At 37.2% G+C, this 19582-nt stretch overlaps 1 protein-coding gene across 6 annotated transcripts in view; it reads right to left on the reverse strand.

Annotated features, from left to right (window-relative positions):
* Positions 1–19582, reverse strand: part of LOC128497386 (poly(rC)-binding protein 3-like) — a 292930-nt gene that overhangs the window by 203432 nt on the left and 69916 nt on the right. For 5 of the 6 annotated variants that reach the window (XM_053467439.1, XM_053467438.1, XM_053467436.1 and 2 more), the window contains exon 2: positions 13890–13948. The exons of the other annotated variant lie outside the window; for it this stretch is intronic. The gene's annotated coding sequence lies outside the window, so the exon portion shown is untranslated. The remainder of the gene's footprint in view (positions 1–13889; positions 13949–19582) is intronic. 6 annotated transcript variants of the gene reach the window in all.

Below are 19582 nucleotides of genomic sequence, written 5' to 3' on the forward strand. Positions count from 1 at the left end.
AGAAAAGAATAGTCAGCTCATTTATAGTTATATTTAAGTAGTTTACTTAATTATAAAAGGCGGTAATAGGATATAATGAATATATAATTTATGTAAGGTTAAGGTTAATGAACATCCAGATACATCCCAAATGGCTGCAATTGTTATTCAACCTAAATCAATGGTAGTCTCTAATAGGAAGATTCCCAGTGAAGATTCCCAGTGTTGCCTACTGATACAGCTGTATTTATTACATAATAAATCGGGTTATTAGTGAAATGCTACATTCTGAAAATCTCTTATCTCACTGGTTTCATTTTCATACCACAGTCTCAGCTAGATGCCAGTGAATGCCCCTCAAGTCTCTCTCACGAGAAACAGTTCTTCTTTGGGAAGCAAATTATTCTGTCCCTCCTTCCCTAATGTGCATATGAACGGTAGAAATATGTTTATTAACTAATTTTAAGCTACTAAGTCAAATAAAAAGTCACATACAGTCTATTTCTGACAGGAAATTTAACAGGAAACTCCAGTGTCCCAGGGAAACCAATAACTTAACCCACCTTCACTAAGTCTCCTCTGTGTCCCAAGGTTTTCACCACTGATTGGCTGCTTGAGGTCAATCAATGGATGCCCTTTCCACACATGTGCATGAGGGTCTCGTTAGACCTCCACCTTGGTCGTTGAGTCAGTGCTGGAGCTGACTGCCAGTAAGTATATCACTTTCCATATATTCTGTCCCACATCTCCTGTACACCATGAACATTTAAAAGCATCTCTTAAATATAATTTGCATTAAGGTGCACATGATAGCTGGAGTAAAGTTGGCAAAATAGAAAGACCAGTTTTTCCCCAAACAATATAGTAATATGGAATAACTAGCAGTACATGCTTTTACTACCTATTAGGTAATTTGATTCAAGTAATACATTCCAAAGTAAAAAGTCATGCCACGTCAACAAATTGGGCTTATAATAAAAAAAACTGCATGATATGAATCATTTAACAGAAAGTTAAGAGGTATTGATTCACTTTCCATCTGAATATATGTGTAATGAAGGCCATTCACAGATGACTAAAGCTCCATTTATACTGCTCTTGCTAGTAAGGAAGATTGAAGATGAAGGTTGCACCTTTTTCTAAGATTCGGTAAGGCTTTTCCTTCCACAATCTAAAATTCAATAAGCAAAAAGCTGGCACTGAAAAGATTTGGAAAGTATGTTTAATGGAAGATCCTAATAAAAAAAAAAAATATGTAAAAACATAGTAAGCATTATTACACAAGAAATATTATGGTCATTCACGGGAGAAAAAATGAATAATCTATATGTACAACACTATTAGTTCCACTTAGAGGCTTATTAGACACTAAATTGTAGGAGCAGAAATAAGAAAATAAAATGTCTTTTATACTAAAAAGAAGTCCTACATACTCTACATTGATTGGCAAGAAGTGCATATTTAGAAGACATTCTTAATACTTTGCTAAGATTTTATATGTACCTCTTATTACCAAAACACCTATAGAATACATACTATGATATCACTGGATTTATAATCGGTACTAATATTTAAACAAAAGCTGCTTAGGGCACCCACAAATCTGTCGGGCCCTAACTCCTAATATTTGGCGCATGCATGTGTAAAGTCAATGACTGATCAGAAGTCAATGACTGATCAGTCTAAAAAGAAACAATTTTAATTGATATAGCCTAATATGGCCGTCTGCTCTCATTGCAACCAAAATTTAAAAAAATATCAGCATGCTAAGAGCTCCAATCAGGGGAAATGGTGCGCCATCCCTTTGAGGAAGCGCTCCGAGGGGCCTGGTGAACAGAGCTGGGGATAAGCGCACAAAGAAAGAAGGCAGAAGGACAAGAAGAAGCAACAGTAGAAGTGGAGCTGCAGAAAATCTTTTATTTATATAGCGCCAACAGTTTACGCAGCGCTTAATACAATATATAAATTCAAGGGGTATGACAAGGCAAGAATTGACAGACTAAGACAAACCGATACATTCGGTGGAGAGAGCCCTGCTCGCAAGCTTACAATCTAGTGTAGGCAGATAAAGTTCAGTCCTGTGTGTTATAGGCAAAGCATGTATGGATCTAGATACCTGTAGAGGTAAACTGCTGGCAGGAGACACAGAGAGGTGACATAGGATGCTAGGTTTTTATACAGAAAAGCCAGACACATCCACTAAATGGGTGGTCATACAATCCAAAGGTCAGTTCACTGAGCAGGTAGTCAGGAAATCCAGGAATGATACACAGGTAGATAAAACTAAAGCACAATCACTATCCAGGAGAGTAGTCAAGAAAGCCAAGGGTAAAATTTCAAAACAACAAAAGTCCCACAGGAAATGCAGCATAACAGGACCACAATAAAGTGACTACGAACTGCAGTTCCACATGTTTAAATCTGACACCATGTACACCCCGTCTTCTGATGCCAATCGCCAGCATGAAATATCCTTTTGGAGCGTGCCACCCTCTTCCTGGTGAGTACTTGTCTCTCTGAGAATACAGGGAGAAGCAGTTCACACACCACACGATTAACAAGGACACGTAACAGACCAATATAAAGAGGAGTGAGCATCATTGAGGAAACTTTGAGCTTAATGTTCTTGGTGGATAGCCATACTCTGGCATACCCCTAGTGTATGAAGGAGCCAACCTTCGATGATGACTAGCTTGTTGTTTATATATAGGCTGACAATTTCTAAGGATCCATTTCAACAGCAGACACTAATGTGATGTATTCTAAGAAAGAGATCTGACTCTTCTCCAGCTAGGCATATAAATGATTTTGACGTAAATGCTGAAGGAAGATACGATAAGCAGAATCACAATGCAGTCAGGCAGAACCAGGGGTGAAATCTCAAAACAGAAGTTTCACAGCAAACGCACCATAACAGGACCACAACAGGGTGACTGCACTTCCAGATGAGTGCAGTTTTAATGAGCATGGCTTCTGGTACGCATCACTGGCATGTCTGCCAATGGAATTGGCCATCGGGAGCGCGCCACCCTCCTCTGGGTGAGTACTTATTGTCTCGGACCTTCGTGCTGGCTAGCAGCTGCCTGCCACTCGTCGGTCCTGGTGACATGACAGAAACGCAAACTAAAATTTAGAGCTCACTTTGTCGTTTTCATTGGTTTCATTGTGGTCCCTCCTGGTTTTTGAACATTCGTACGAATTAACGAAACTGACAAATTGAAAAAAAGTCTAATTTGAAGTAGAAAATACCACATGTATTTCTAACAATTTAAAACAAAGAAAATATTCTTCTGTGAATTAACCAACACATTTTAAAAATACAACATATATACAACTGCAACATATTTTCCAAACTTGGGACTCCTGAAACTGTGAGTCTTCCTATTCCAGGAAGTTGAATAGCAAATTATTTACTTATTTAAATATATTATTGCATCAAGCCCAGGATGACGACTTAATGACAGCTGGCATAAACATCCTGCATAAAAGATGTGGAAAAATAAAAATATGAAACTTTAAATTCTTAACAAACCAAAGGATATGTTTTACCATTTTTCAGCAAATATACAGATTGTTTTAATACCAGGAGACATTTTTGAGATAAATATTGTCGTGAGGCATTAGGAGCCATAACAAAAAATTCAAATTAAAAAACTAGTCAATTAAAATATGCTGAGCAACGCTACACATCTGTCTACTTTAGCAGCCAGCTGACAGCTTAAGCATGGGCCAGATTGAAACTAAGGAAACCTGGCTGTTATGATCTGAACTTGGTGTCTATAGCCATGTTTTTTTCCACATATCCCAACATTTCAAATAGCCAAAGAGGGACAACTTCTCCTTTATAGTGTGCAGTTAGAGATATGACAGACCTTTACTGTAACATCAAAGGAACACCTGTTCAATTGCTTGTTAACACAAATAGCTAATCAGCCAATCACATGGCAGCAACTAAATACATTTAGGTATGTAGACCTGATCAAGACAACTTGCTAAAGTTCAAACCAAGTATCAAAATAGAGAAGAAAGGTGATTTAAGTGACTTTGAATGTGTTATGGTTGGTACCAGATGGGCTGGTCTGAGAATTTCGGAAACTGCTGATCTACTGGGATTTTCACGCACAACCATCTCTAGGGTTTACAGAGAATGGTCCGAAAAAGAGAAAATATCCAGTGAGCGCCAGCTGTGTGGGCAAAAAAATGCCTTGTTGATGTCAGATGTCAGAGGAGAATTGGCAGACTGGTTCGACAGTAACACTAACTCAAATAATCACTCGTTAAAACCAAGGTAAACAGAATCCCAACAACGCGCAACACGTCAAACCTTGAAGCAGATGGGCTACAGCAGTGGAAGACCACATCGGGGGCCACTCCTGTCAGCTAGAAAAAGACTGGAAAAACTTTGCGTGGTCTGATGAGTCTTGATTCCAACTGTTGTATTCAGATGGCAGGGTCAGACTTTGGCGTAAACAACCTGAAACCATGCATCCATCCTGCCTTGTATCAACGGTGTATCCTGCTGCTCGTGGTGTAATGGTGTGGGGGACATTTTCTTGGCAAACTTTGGCCAATTAAGCATCTTTTTTTGCTGACCATGTCCATTCCTTTATGACCACAGTGTATCCATCTTCTGATGGCTATTTCCAGTCACAAAGCTCACATCATCTCAAACTGGTTTCTTGAATATGACAATGAGTTCACTGTCCAAATCTGCAGTGACTGCTTGATGCCATCATGTCCACATGGACCAAAATCCCTGAGGAATGTTTCTAGCATCTTGTAGAAAGTATGCCCTGAAGAATGAAGCAAGTTCTGAAGGCAAAAGGGGGTCCAACCCGGTCTTAACACCATGTCTTTAAATGTTTATTGCTTGCAATAAGATATAGAGAGCATTTAGTGGATAGATGCAAGTCGTGTAATGTATCTGGCCCAGACTGTAAAGTCTTATGGGTAATATACAGGATGTTATTTGTGCTTCTGGGATGGTGAGTGCTTGCATGTGTTGGACTAGTGTGCATTGATTTTATTATTATTTATTGTTTTATATGGCGCTATCAAATTTCATTGTGCTGTACAATGGGTAGACAGGACGTAACAAGTAGTATATAACATAACAGTTTGACTTACAGAAACAACAGATGAGGAGGGCCCTGCTCAAACGATCTTACTATTTAGAGAAATGTATGTTTAGTTTGTGCATCATATGTGTTCCTGGTCTGCTATATTAAAGGACTAAGTTTGCCCTTAAGACAAGTATGAACCTCTCTGTCCAGCTACTCTGTTATAAATACCCATTTCATATATTTGGATGCTACTGACACATATATATATATGTAGGGTGGTTTGCATTGGTAGGGACACCCATTCATCGATCCAAAATGCTAAATCCAGGTGTCAGTGACACTAGGCCCATCATTACTCATTGGATTTATTTAGTGCTAGATTTTAATTTGCTGATTACCATTGTGGAGAGTTTTTAAATATAATAAATGCTAAAGGAATATTAAGGCATAATGGTTTTCAAGTACTCACACTGTGTCCACCTGCCGCAATTACATTAGTGTTCCATTAACAGACAGTAGAGGAGATGGACAGACAAATTCCAGACATTATTATTTTAACAAGATTATAATTTTACTAGACATTTACATTTTTTAAAGTCACATTCAATATTCTGTAAATGTCAATTAACCTTGGTCTGCTAAGGACATTATTAAAGAAGAACATAGATTTAGCAGGAGAATTACCGTATTTGCTCGATTATAAGACGAGGTTTTTTTCAGAGCAAATGCTCTGAAAAATACCCCTCGTCTTCTAATCGGGGTCGTCTTCTAATCAGACCTCAAATAGAGGTCTGATTAGGAGACTAAGATCCAGATCCCCCGCACTGCTGCAGGGGACCTGGATCCTCCTGTCTCACCCCCCCCATCATACACACACTTACCGGTGCTTCCTTGCTTCCTACTGCGTTGCCGGGGCAGCGGGTTGACGTCTACGCGATCCGCGTAGACAACGTCCGCTGCAGCCGGAAGGAGGTGTGGCTAGCAGCGGGGGTTGTCTGCGTCCGTCGCATAGACCTTCCCCGACTGTCAGAGATTAGAGTTCCCCGCACCGGTGCCGCACCGGTGCGGGGAACTTTGATCTCTGACAGCCGGGGAAAGTATACGCGACGGACGCATACAAACCCCCGCTGCTAGCCACACATCCTTCCGGCTGCAGCAGAAGGCGACGTCAACCCGCTGCCCCGGCTGGAAGCACCGGTAAGAGAGGGGGGAGAGCGGGGGAAGGGGGGGGAGAGAGGGGGGGAGAGAGAGAGAGAGAGAGAGAGAGAGAGTGTGTGTGTGTGTGTGTGTGTGTGTGTGTGTTAGTTAGTTAAATGGGGGTATAGGGTGTGTGTGTGTGATAAATGGGGGCATAGGGCATTTCTGGAGTGGCGTTAAGGGGGGATTTAATAGCGCACTCTGCCTCCTGAAATGCCTTATACCTCCCTATATGCCACTCTGCCCCATAATATGCCTTTTAACCCCCTAAATGGCAGAGTGGCATATAGGGGTATAAGGCATTTCTGGAGGCAGAGTGCTCTATACAATGCCTTTTAACTCCCATAATGTCACTCTGCCTCCTGAAATGCCTTATACCTCCCTATATGCCACTCTGCCCCATAATATGCATTTTAACCCCCTAAATGCCAGAATGGGATATAGGGGTATAAGGCATTTCTGGAGGCAGAGTGGCACATAGGGGGTCAAAAGGCATACCATGGGGCACAGTGGCATATAGAGGGTTAAAAGGCATATCATGGGCCACAGTGCCATATTGGAGTGGCAAGCCTGGGGGCAGATGTGCGTAACTGGGGGACAGGTTGGAAAATACAAGAAATAAAAACAAAAAAAATCTTTTTCTCAATCATAGCTTTTATTAAAAAAAATAGTTTACATGAATTAACATTTACTGGTAAAACTTTTTTCCTTTGGGTCGTCTTATATTCAGGCTTTTTCTTTTTTTCCTAAGTTAATATTCAGATTTTGGGGGGTCGTCTTATAATCAGGGTCGTCTTATAATCGAGCAAATACGGTATGTTAGGTTGTTTTGATGTAAGCATAATTGGCCGCATAATATGACCAATTAATGTCAAGAAAGCTATTCATAAAATGTGAATTTTTGCCTAAAAAAGTTCGCTCAATCAAAGTATCCACTTTGGTAGTACGTCTTGTTGTGTCTAAGGCATTTGTTTATCAGGTTTGCAGGTGAGTTGAGTGAGTTTGAATGCGAGAAGGGCTGAGCAAGCCTGCATAATGCATAGTGAAGGTGAAAAAATAAAGTAGAAGGAGATCAGACCTTATTAGAGAAGGTCATTAGGGTTGGTCCTTTGTAATGCAGAGTGGTTTCAATGAGATAAAACCTCAACTTCCCCTTAAGCCTCCATATGCAGAATGGAGCCAGTGAGTTCAGCTATCCTGCAAAGTCACTTGAAACCTTGGAAGTAATTTCTTATAGAATTTAGAACAGGCTCAGCCGGCCCCAGTATATAGGGTATTATTTCCTCAAACAACAAAGCAGGTGCTGAAAAAATATTTTTTCTATTAGTGAACAGATAGATGCTGAATAATGCATTGTAGGGAAATTTCAAAGCACCAACATTTTCTGTCAAAAGATGTGTGAATATAGTTTATATTTGTAAGCAGAGCCAGTTTACATTCCTTTGCAATCTGGAAGCAAATAAAAATAAACCTTTAAACACACAAGCCTATATTTTACAATTTTAGTGGCATAAAAGATTGACTTTGATAGAAAGCTGTATGGAAATGAAGTGAGCTGTCAAAATAGTATAGCGTAAATGCATTTATACGCAGCCAAAAGCATATTTTAGTATCCTGATAATGTATTTTTTTCTAACGGTAAAGAAAAGCTTTCATTACTATGCCCATTCTCCACTTCAGCTCTATTTGCCAGACAAACACTGTCAAATGAAATTAAAGTCACCCACAGATCGGTTTATTGAGTGACAGAGTAGACCTCTCTGGAGGAAGCTGGAACACTGCAGGTCCTCACACTGCCAAAACACATATACTAATTATTTCCACACTGGTTGACACTGCCAACAGACCCTTTCTAGATTCATATGCCATCAATGGATTGAATCCTTTCAAGAAATTATTTTCTGCTGGCCTGGAACAGAGGCAGTGACACATGCTGCAGGTTAACATAGAATTTAGCATTATTGTATCAGTGTTTTATGACTGCAATTTGTAACTGTAAATTCAGAACAGCTGAACAATGCTAAGGATCAGCAGAGAATGCTTTTAGATTTCTATTTCGATACTGAGTGACCATGGGTGGCTACTTAATCCTATTGATGCAGCTACTGTTTTTTTAATTTAAGTTAATAAATAATTACATGTATTGGAGTAAATAGGAACATTTCATTGGTTTCCATGGTAATTGCTCCATATTAAAAATTTGCCCCAAAACTTGTCTTAAAAACTGTAAATCAAATAGATATAGTTTGACCAGTTCATGAGAAGATGGAGTCTTTATTCAAAGATGACACCTTTTGTGTCCATCACAGAAAAAGATGGCCTTCTTTAGATTGAATGTAGAAGGCCTGTTCTTCTAAATGAAATTGGTCTCAATCTTAGGTCTCAAACGCTTATGTGACTCTACAACTCTATTACCAAGAACAAAAGGCCCCATCTTTAAAAGTCAAAAGACACGTAAGTAATGAATCTTTCTTCTAGCACTTGTGTTTTCAGCCATGCTATAGTCATTCTACATTGAATTCTGGTGGCAGTGTAGGGCTATGAGTCTGGCTATGGTAGTGTTAAACTAGACAGATTCCTGACAGTGAGATATAAAGCTATTGGACCAATTACCCTACTCTGTTACTCCGTAAGAAATATAGAGTTTTAACTGCAGATCAGAACCTATCTAGTCTACTAATTTTCCCTGATGTAAGGACCCAAACCTTAATCAGTCCTTGGTCTTGTCTTAAATTCAGGATAGCTTTATGCCCGTCTCATGCACGTTTAAATTTCCCCACTGATAAAAACATAAAATTTAACCAAAATAGAACAGAAAGAACCTGGTGATCTTTTGGCTTGGAATGTGTAATATCATAAAATCATATATCTCACCTAAATTGACATATCTGTTTAAAATGCTCCCCTTGGTCATCCCCAGGACTAGACTAGAGGAGGTTTAAAAACTCTTAATGGCCTATTTTTTGGGCGATAAAAGACCTAGAGCTAATAAAACTTGTCTAATGAGGAGTACTAAAAGGGGAGGCTTTGGACTCCCTAATCCGGTTGGCTATTACGATGCAAGAGTCTACGACTAGGTCCATGGACGCCTTTAATATTAATTGCACCCTTGGCAAGCCTTTTCTTGTGCCCCCTTCCCACAGACAATTATCCCCTCTACTCCAACACCAAGAAAACCCACAACAAAACTTAACAAGTATTAAAGACAGCACTTGTTAAGACAGAACTATGGCGTTTGTTCAGAAAAAAAAACCAAGGAAAAGCAGAGTACTTCCCTGTCAAGATTTTCAAGGTTAATATTTAAGATCTTAGTCTGAGGAATTTGACTTTTAATAATCAGGCTCTGCTAGAAGATCCTATGGAAGGAAGTTGAGTTAAGTCTTTTGACCAACTGCAAAAAATACACTCCGGGCCTTGCTTAGAATCAAAAAATATTTGTTGCACCATAGAGTAGAATTGGAGAAGAATATAAAACATATAGAAATTAAAGAATTATTTCATAAAAGGTGTAGCACTAGGATGATCTCTAAAATTTATGATATGGTCCAACAGAAAGGAAGCCCAAGTACATTTACTAAATGGGAAAATGGGAAAAAGAGATTGGCCAGTCCTTAGAGGATGCTCAATGGATTAATTGTCTAAATGTTCTGAAAATGCATATGAAAACCATAAGATGGTATTTGGTTCCAAAATGTTTTATATAAAATGAATCCTATTAATAATAATAATAATAATAATAATAATAATAATAATAATAATAATCATCATCTGTGTTGGTGTTTTTTACACATTTGGTGTGACTGTTCTAAAATAAGGCCAATTTGGAATATGGTATTTCATAATATAGTAGTTATCATATATACGCTTTCAAGTAAGAACAAAACCTAATAATACAATTATAATTGGTAGTTAAAATCATGATAGCAAGGTATTTGCCCCAAACCAGTTCCCTTACTTGGGACGTTGTTATTCAGATAAAGTATCGGCACCAGATGGAACGAGGAGTAGCTTTTCAAAAAGGTAACTACGATAAATTTAAATAACCTGGTCTCCTTGGACGTGTGGGTTTCCGACATCCTGAGTGGGGTGGATTTAGCCCTGAGCGTTCTAATACTTTAAGATAGCCCCCTTTCCCATATTTCATCATATGTGCTTTTACACATTCTAGATAATTAAAACTTTATCTGAACTGTTAATGAATTATACTACAAAGTATAAATCCATCTATGTTTTGTAAATGTCTGAGTATGTTTTTGTCATATTATTTCTGTACAAGGAAATATTTATTGAACTAAGTACTGTATTTGCTTGATTATAAGACAAGGTTTTTTCCAGAGCAAATGCTCTGAAAAATACCCCTCATCTAATAATCGAGGTCGTCTTTTAATCAGACCTCAAATAGGTCTGACTATGAGACTTAGATCCAGATCCCCCGCAGCGCTGCAGGGGACGTGGATCCTCCTGTATTATACCCCCCCAACTTACCGGTGCTTCTGAGTCCCTGGTGTGTAGCCGGGGCAGCATGTAGAGGTCTACGCGATTCGCGTAGACAACTTTCGCTGCAGCCGGAAGGAGGTGCGGACCTTCCCCGGCTGTCAGTGAGGGAATTCTCTCTGACAGCCGGAGGGTGTATGCGTATTTTACCACAGAAATTCACAGACCATACAGATATGCCTCAAGTATACATCAAAGTGGCCTTCTAATTGCATGTTAGATAATATACACACACATAATATGTAGTATAAGGCAATGTGTACTAAAACACCTTCCAAATTATAGCACCAGACATTGTTTGAGTTCCATGATGTCCATTTCTGATATTTAGGTTGACAATTATGTTGCTGTGTTATGTGTACTTATAGCTCTCCTGTATAACAAGGAGCCTGATCGCCATATTGTAATGCCACTACTAAATGAGGCAGTTAAAAAGGAGATCACTGATCTCCCCAACTGGCCCATTAACACTATGGGGGCTGTAAGAAGTCAGTACAGTTCTCCAGTTTTCCTTCTGAGCCTCACTTCCTGTAAAAGTGGAGGTCACATTTACTTTTTGATGGATGCTAGACACAATTCTAGTTCTTGTGGGAGATTAGACACCAAAAAATGGTTAGGCACAAAATCTCATCATTTTTTTTATTACTAATATTACATTAAAAACAAGTTTTTAAAAAACAAATTGAACGATGATCTGTTTCAAAACAATTCTAATGATCATGTCATTTTCACATTTCTGTTTTTTCACCACTGGTTCGTCGTATTGATTTTAATAAACAATGTTCAGCTTTCCAAAGGAACTTGTACCCGAAGATTTATTTTGAAAAGTAAATTAAAGGTATGGGAAATGCTATCCAGTCATATAAGACTTCAAAACCTGATGTCATACTTGTTATCAAAGTTTCAGCGTGGAGCTTTGAAGAAATGTTAGCACAAAATGTGCTTGTTTTTGTAAGAAACATGATTTCAAATGCCTTGGATTTAAAGATAGCATTGTGAACTGAATATAAAGTAGAATAAATTATTATATGAAAAACAGAATGAAATTATTTCTGAAAGGCTTAGAGCCTAATTAAAAGAGTCTTGCTATGTATTGAATTTCTGAACACATTGCAGTGCAATCATTAACAAGGAACATCTCAATGGAGAGGATTTCAAAAGTGATATCAAAATAGTTTCTGAAGTTGCAAAATTATGCTCAAGGGTATGTAATAATGGGTGAAAGATATTTGAAGTGCGTTGGACAGGTGAATGGAAGACGTGCATGAAAACACATGAAAATACTTTAAGTAAGTAGAGAAGATCTTGTAAATATTGCTATCGTTCATTTTGAAAGAGACAACATATTCTGCATTATTCTGGTTATTAGACACATATTAAACTTCAGCTTTTAGCATACATTTATTTAAACTACTTATAGCTAATTGCAAACTGATGCAATGTACTTTTGAGACCCCCTGGCACCGATAGTTAACATGGCTTGGTCCTATAAAAGTTATGGCTGATATCAAATTAACTGCATACTTTTTGGAGTTAAATAAAATAGATGATTAGATAACCAAATATGGAATAGATACAAATGTAATGTACATAACAAATTTTCCTTACATGGCACAATGAATTTAAAAGCAATTATGTCTTTAAATTTCAGAATACACTAAAGATTGTGTCTTTTTAAATCCCTGCTAAATTTACAATAGCTTTTTCATGAAACTCTACTTTTGATTTTTTTTTTTTAAACTGAGCCTACAGCCCTTCAATTTCGCAGCATAACTTGCCAATTTAAGACTTTTCTTCAACAGAAATATACTTTTCTCTCTCAAAGTGACTGTTCAGGCTATTGTGAGCCAAAGACTGTGATGGTTCAAAAAGAAAATTCACAGCCTGGCTTCCTAAAATGCTGCATCAGAACTACAGTTCAATTACGTATTACCACTCTTTCATCAGATATTTCCTATGATGAAACTTAAAGAGACACACCAGTATCCAATTCTTGTCACACTTATCGGAGCACATTTAATGTAGACTTAAAAGCAATTTACTGCACATATGTCTTCTGGCTTCTGGTTCTAATGAAACAGGAAGCATACTTAAGTATGCTTCCTGCACCTGTGCTATATGTTCTCATTGAAATTAATGGGACACAACTGCTGATGCAAATCCAAATCCATGCCATATCTTACACAGCATTGACTTCTGCTCAGTTGCCAAATATGCAAGTTAAACTGTTATTCATTTTAATAGGATCTCAGCTCCCAGTTATTGCAATATGCTGCTATCAGTATAGACAGGTAGATATAGGTGGAAAACAAGACATACATCTCTCTTAAAAAAGGGAGTTCTCATATTGTTACTTCCATAAAGAATGCATACATGTATTTGGATGCATACAATTCATTGGACACCAATCAGGGGCTTAACTATAGTATTTGACACCAGGGGCAATTCCTATATTTGGCACACCCCATCGGCCTCTTGCCTCCCCCTTGGTAAGTGACATACACACTGGTACACAGTTTTCCACAGACTTACACACATTCACACACACTCACTAACACTTACATCCTCATGCTAACACACTCTTACACAACCATGTTAACACATACTCCCTCTCACACACTTACACATTCATGCTTACATACACTTACATGTTCTCGCGTTATGTGAACTCGTTACATTCCTGCCTCCCCGTGCTGGTCCAAAATTGTTCACAAAGGGCTGGTCTGACCTCAAACCATAAAAGTACGCCCCTGACTCCAATATGCATTCTTTAAGCAGGACTCAATTGTTCTTTAGCAAATTCAACAGCTCAACAAAACTTAACAATTCATCTTTAGCCACAATCCAGAGCCAGAAAGAAATGATAACTAAACAATACTTGCATGCCAGATTCTTTACATCCACCAAATGCCATAAACATAAAAGAATGAAGTTCTCTCTGATATCTGGCATAGATAAAGTAGAAATGGAATATGATTCTACAACTTAAATAAATAACACATTAACAAAAATGTGGCCAAAGCACCTTTTGGCCAAATTAAACTTTAACAATATAACGTTTGCAAGGAACCAAGCAGTTCATTAACATCACTATAAAGGTAAAAGTAAAGTCGCAAACTAAATGCCGCAAAATATATATATATTTTTTATCTATACCTGATTAGTGAAGATAATGTTTCAGTTTTGCTGCTGATAAACAGAAGAGTTTGTCCAATCTGTAAAATATTATTAAAGAACACAATAAAAATCAATAACTTTAGTGCAGTTTGCGTAGTGTAAGGTGCACACATTCTCTTAATAGCACCACAATCATTTAACCAGCAATATCATAGCAGAACAATGTTGATAATACATTAACTGACGGTAAGAGTATGACAACCAGAATTTCAAGTTTTTTAAAATGTGAGCTCTTATGTATCATTAGAACTAATGCATTTTCTTAAAAGCAATTACAAATCAATATCTTACTTACCCTGCCAAGAAGCAGACTGGAAATCACAGTGTGTGCACTTTGGGTTTTCAGAGTTTAATATAATGTCGAAACTGAATTAACATTTCAATCCAAGATGATATTGTATTTTTTGAACTGTTATGCTTGCTTACATAAACAATAAAAAAATAGACATTTTCTGTTACAAAGAGCCTGACTTAAATATCCCTTAAACATTATATCAACTGATAATTGTTGCCTGTATGCTTAATATTATTATAATCAAAAAGCTCCATGTGGGTGTCAATGATATTGACATATTTGTTCGGAATTTAACCCATTTTTACTGCTTGCTGTCATTTGGCCTGTGATTCTTAATACAATGCTATTCATTTTGTCCATGATAGGTTTTCATCAAAATAATTGTGCATTCACATAAAAGGTTCTAACTGCTACATGTCAATTTAATATACATTTTGTGAATAAGCACTACTCTAACCACTAATGAACATAGCTTTTATTGTGTACATAAATCTGAGCTTATTAAGAGATGATTGTTAAATAACAGCTTTCTGTATTCAAGCGCAACTGCTTTCAATTATATTGTTTATAATTATGCCATCGTACCATGTAATGTGCGTCCAACCATCCTTGGGCGTTTTATTAATTCACATCACTACTATCTACATGTAAATCACCTTTTCTGATTCCGATCCAAGCACGTTATTTTGCCAGTTCACCAATTCGAACAGAAACTATTCCAAATATTTGCCTTTTAGATTTTTTTTTAGCAAACTGACATATTTGCTTTTGTTTTATCAGATATTTAGTTTTGCAGGTTGGCCCAAGGATGCTAAGGTAAGATAAAGCTAATCAATATCCTAGAGAGAGCACTTGAAATGCAAATTACAATTTGGACAGCTCTGCTTCATTTTCGTGTTTGTTGGGGTAAAATGGAAATGCATACAAATCCGAATATACAGTACATGTCTAGAAATGAAGTCTATATCATATGACTTGGCCTCCCCAAGAATGTGTATGCTTGTGGTAATTTGTCTACAGTATTTTATAGCATTGTTTTCTGCTTTACTGACGTATCCGAGTGAATGGCATGGACAAATGGCTTAAAGACCATGCTAAACTTAAAAGCCAAACTGTATCACAGTGTTTCCATCATCAGGTTGGATACATAGATTGGTATGCGTTTACATTCTAAACACTATGCATAGGGGATCTATTTCATTCAGTTTTGTATGCATTTGTACAGAGAAACACATTTCTAAGCAAAGCATTACGGAGAGCTATGAATTATACAGAAATTATGTCTAAATTGAACTAAATAATTGATAAACTTAATAAAATGACCTCCTTGGTCAAGTAGAAAAGGGGAGCCACTGGCTTGTAAACTCTATATCTATGTCTATCAGTATTGCATATTTTACTTGAAACATAGATGACAAATATATATATATATATATATATATATATACATATATATATATATATATATATATATATATATATAGAAAAATCTTTGACACATGCCGCACAGGGTTAGTTGAGGTTTGAAATAATGCTTCTCTTCTTATATCCAGGGATATATGTTTGTTTTTTTCATTGAAAATAGGGGTTTAGATGATCTGTTATATAGCATCTGCTTTCCTGGGCTCTAATCCAAAAATGACTTTGCATTATTTTTTGCATATATTTATTTATTTTATTTTTTGGTCTCCTCACTGGTAAGAAATGTGTATATTCGACAAAATACTCAATATATATTCTGAAATAATTTTGTGTCTCTTAATTGAGATGTACTCTTGTATTAGTACTTTAGACTTTTCATGAATATCTCAGGTAAACTCATAATAAAGAAGTATCGTATATCACTGTTAATTATCAGCCCATCATCCAGCATATTTTTTGCATTTTGTTGATGTCCTCCCATAAGTGGCTACCAATGTTATCTTTATCCTATGTTATTTATATCATTTACACAAAAGTAGGGTCGGCCTATTCATAAGCTTGAGCTATATGGCTACCCAAGTTACAAATTACACTTTGACAAGGCAATGAAGGTAGGTTGATGGAACCCTTAGCCCTTAACATAACTGTTCATCTAGCATATCACAAACCCAACTCTGGACACTTTTCCAAAATTCAGTTTTGATCCTAAAAAGTAGATAATTCACAATATATATATATATATATATATATATATATATATATATATATATCGGTATATATGTTTTTGCATATGACTGTGGTGCAAAAAACAACTATCTAGGAAGGATCCCAGGGACCCGGTCAAGCAGTGTTTGACCTGGAGATTCGGATTCAGACTTGGAGAGCTCCCGTGTATGATCATATAACCTTTACTGGTTTCTGAGTTGCACAGGCCTTTTCTAATCTTTAACATTAATTTGTACACAGGGTGCGTGCCCTGACTGGCCATCTGGCACACAGGGCAAATGACCAGTGGAACGCTGCTCGACATCACTCCCCACACACCCGACCTGCCACTCAAGCAGCAGATGGGGTGCTGCAGTGTTTGACCACCGGCAGGATATGCCTAAGCCACGTGATGCACAAACATAGAAAAGTAACGTGTGACCCGTCGTATACAGCCGTCGGCCTTGTTATGTCATTAGGCGGCTGCTGGGCTTAAAGTGCCAGAGCCACCTTGTTTTGCCCAGTTCAGCCCTGATAGGGTGTGAGGACCCTGCTCGCAAGCTTAATCTTGTCTAGAGAAATTAGAGTGTAAAGAAAACAATAAATACAGAGAAAAAATATTATTAATGGAAAATGAAAATAAATTATTGCCTCCATCTGTACCTTGCCAATTTCATAAAAGGCTTGCTGCTAGAGTAAACACATTTTTAAATATCCGGTTGCTGTACAGGCAGTCTTTATGTCCTGTTTATGAAAGCTTTGCTTCAAGATATCAGTGTTGGTGTAAATGGGTCCTACAGAAAATGGTTTTTCTACACTGATGAATTAAGCCTGCCTTTTTGCTGCTCTGGCTGAGATAGAGTGAGAGTTGAACTGGCGTTACAGTTGTGATGAAAAGGCTTAAGTAAAAGACACATAAGTCTGCCAGGAAATGTGACAGGACAGAGATAAAGAGAAATCATTGCTTTAAATAAGCAATAATACTTTGGAATCCTGCCTCGGGAACAGTAGTTCTATACGTTTTATCAGCCTCACACTTTATCATGTTCAGTGGCAGGATTCTAATGCTCCTTTGTTGCTTAATATTTATGAATAATTTGCTACCAAAATGTACTTTGTGACATGTTTTCCTGTTAGATGTTTCAGCATTGCTTAAACATAAATGTTTATATTGTTGAAAAACAATCACAATTAATAGCAACGGTGAAGTTGATGGCCATTAAAGCTGCTATTCAAAAAAAATAATAATTGAGCTCTTGCCCCAGATGCAACTACAGTGCCTTGCAAAAGTAGTCACACCCTTGACATTATTTTATGTTTTGTTGCATTACAACCTGGAATTAAAACGGATGTGTTTGGGTTTTTATCATTTGATTTACACAAAGATGCAAAATATTTTTTATTGTGAAACAACCAAGAAAAGACAAAAGGAAAAAAAAACATAAAACTTGATAAAACGTGCATAACTATTCACACCCCCCCAGTCAGTACTTTGTAATGCCACCTTTTACAGCAATTACAGCTGCAAGTTTTTGTGGGTACCTCTCTATAAGCTTGGTACATCTAGGATGGGTTCCGCTGGTGTACAGCAATCTTTAAGTCCACAGATTCTCAATTGGATTGAGGTCTGTCCCTTGGGACAGCTGGGCCTCTTACAACTGTAATACTTCTACCCTCCCTGATGGTGGTCCTGTCTATATCTCCATCAGATGAGGGGATGGACCAAGTAGGTATGTGTTTATCTCCAGTTACATGCCTGCTTGGTCCCACAGCTCCTCTGATGATCTTCATCTGTACTCTGCTTTTATCTCTACCTCTGACGCACGTATGCAAGACTTCTCTAGGGCTACCCTCATTCTTTGGAATGCTCTTCCCCATCTTATCCAATTATCCCATTGTCTCAAGCCCTTTCAAAAATCCATTCAAACTCCCTTCTTCAGGGAAGCCTATCAACTGACAGATTAACTCACCTTCTCCCACCTACCTCTGCCTCACATTCCTTATAGTTACTCCTGTTATGTGATATAATATGATATAATATGTTATGTCCTGGAATACCCATTGTACAGTGCTGTGGAATGCGATGGTGCTATATAAAGCAATACATAATAATAACAGGATGTTGAGTGAAATGACATGATGAAATACACATACCAATTAATTAGCAATATTCCTCATTCTTGGGCAAAATGATCATCAGCACAGATAAATATCTAATTTTTCTTGATATAATTCTTAGAAATTGAGAAACCGAATGTGTTAATGAGACACTGTGAAAAAGAGCAATGTCATGTAGTGATGTTTTAGAAGTCATGTTTGGCTGAAGATCAATACACCAGGTTCAGGATCACAGACTTTTCGGCTCATCTAAATAGGATTATGTCAGGAAATCTCCTAATCCAAATCAATAATTCTTCTGAGTCAAAGAAACACACAGTCAACAAAAGTCACTGTTGCTGAGTGTAGAATGTATATCCTGACAGCAAGTAATTATTTGAAAGCTCAGACACAGAACTGGATATGAATGTGAAACAGAATGTGAAAATGATAAGAGGGAAAAATATATGTAAATAAGTACTGCAATATAGAATAATACCTTTTTATGGACTACCATTCCATTTTAAAGACTAGCTTTCAAGAGTACCAACCTCCCTTAATCAAGTCTAAAGGGAGGTTGATACTCTTGAAAACTCATTTTTAAAATGGAATGTTTGTCCAATAAAAAAGTAGTAGTTTTTATCATTTAAACTACTCGACTAACACGGCTATCCCAATATATATATATATATATATATATATATATATATATATATATATATATATATATATATATAAGTTAATTTAGAAACATAAATCTGACACACCAGAAGATGAGAAAATAGCGTGAAGCGTTAAACCACATTTTCGACTCGACTCTCTCTGTCCTGGTTTGCTTCTTTTGTAAAAGCTTTGAATGTATGATGAGTACAAGTCTATCCCTGTGTTATAATTGTTCAAAATCATACACACACATGGGAAAGTGTGTTACATGCAAATCATGTAAATAAAATGATCTTAGGAATGCACACTCCTCACACTATTCCCTCCCTGTCATTACACAAATGTATTTTCCCAGCTCTGTTCTAACCACAACATCTAAAACAAAAGTGTCTTTATTTGGCCATTTCAAACATTCTAATGTTTGTTCTACACATAACATGATGCTGTGATCCCTGTGTAACTGTTTAAGTTTCTTTATAAGGGAACCACA

Source organism: Spea bombifrons, chromosome 5 (genome assembly GCF_027358695.1).
Source record: "Spea bombifrons isolate aSpeBom1 chromosome 5, aSpeBom1.2.pri, whole genome shotgun sequence".
In the NCBI taxonomy this organism is placed as follows: domain Eukaryota; kingdom Metazoa; phylum Chordata; class Amphibia; order Anura; family Pelobatidae; genus Spea; species Spea bombifrons.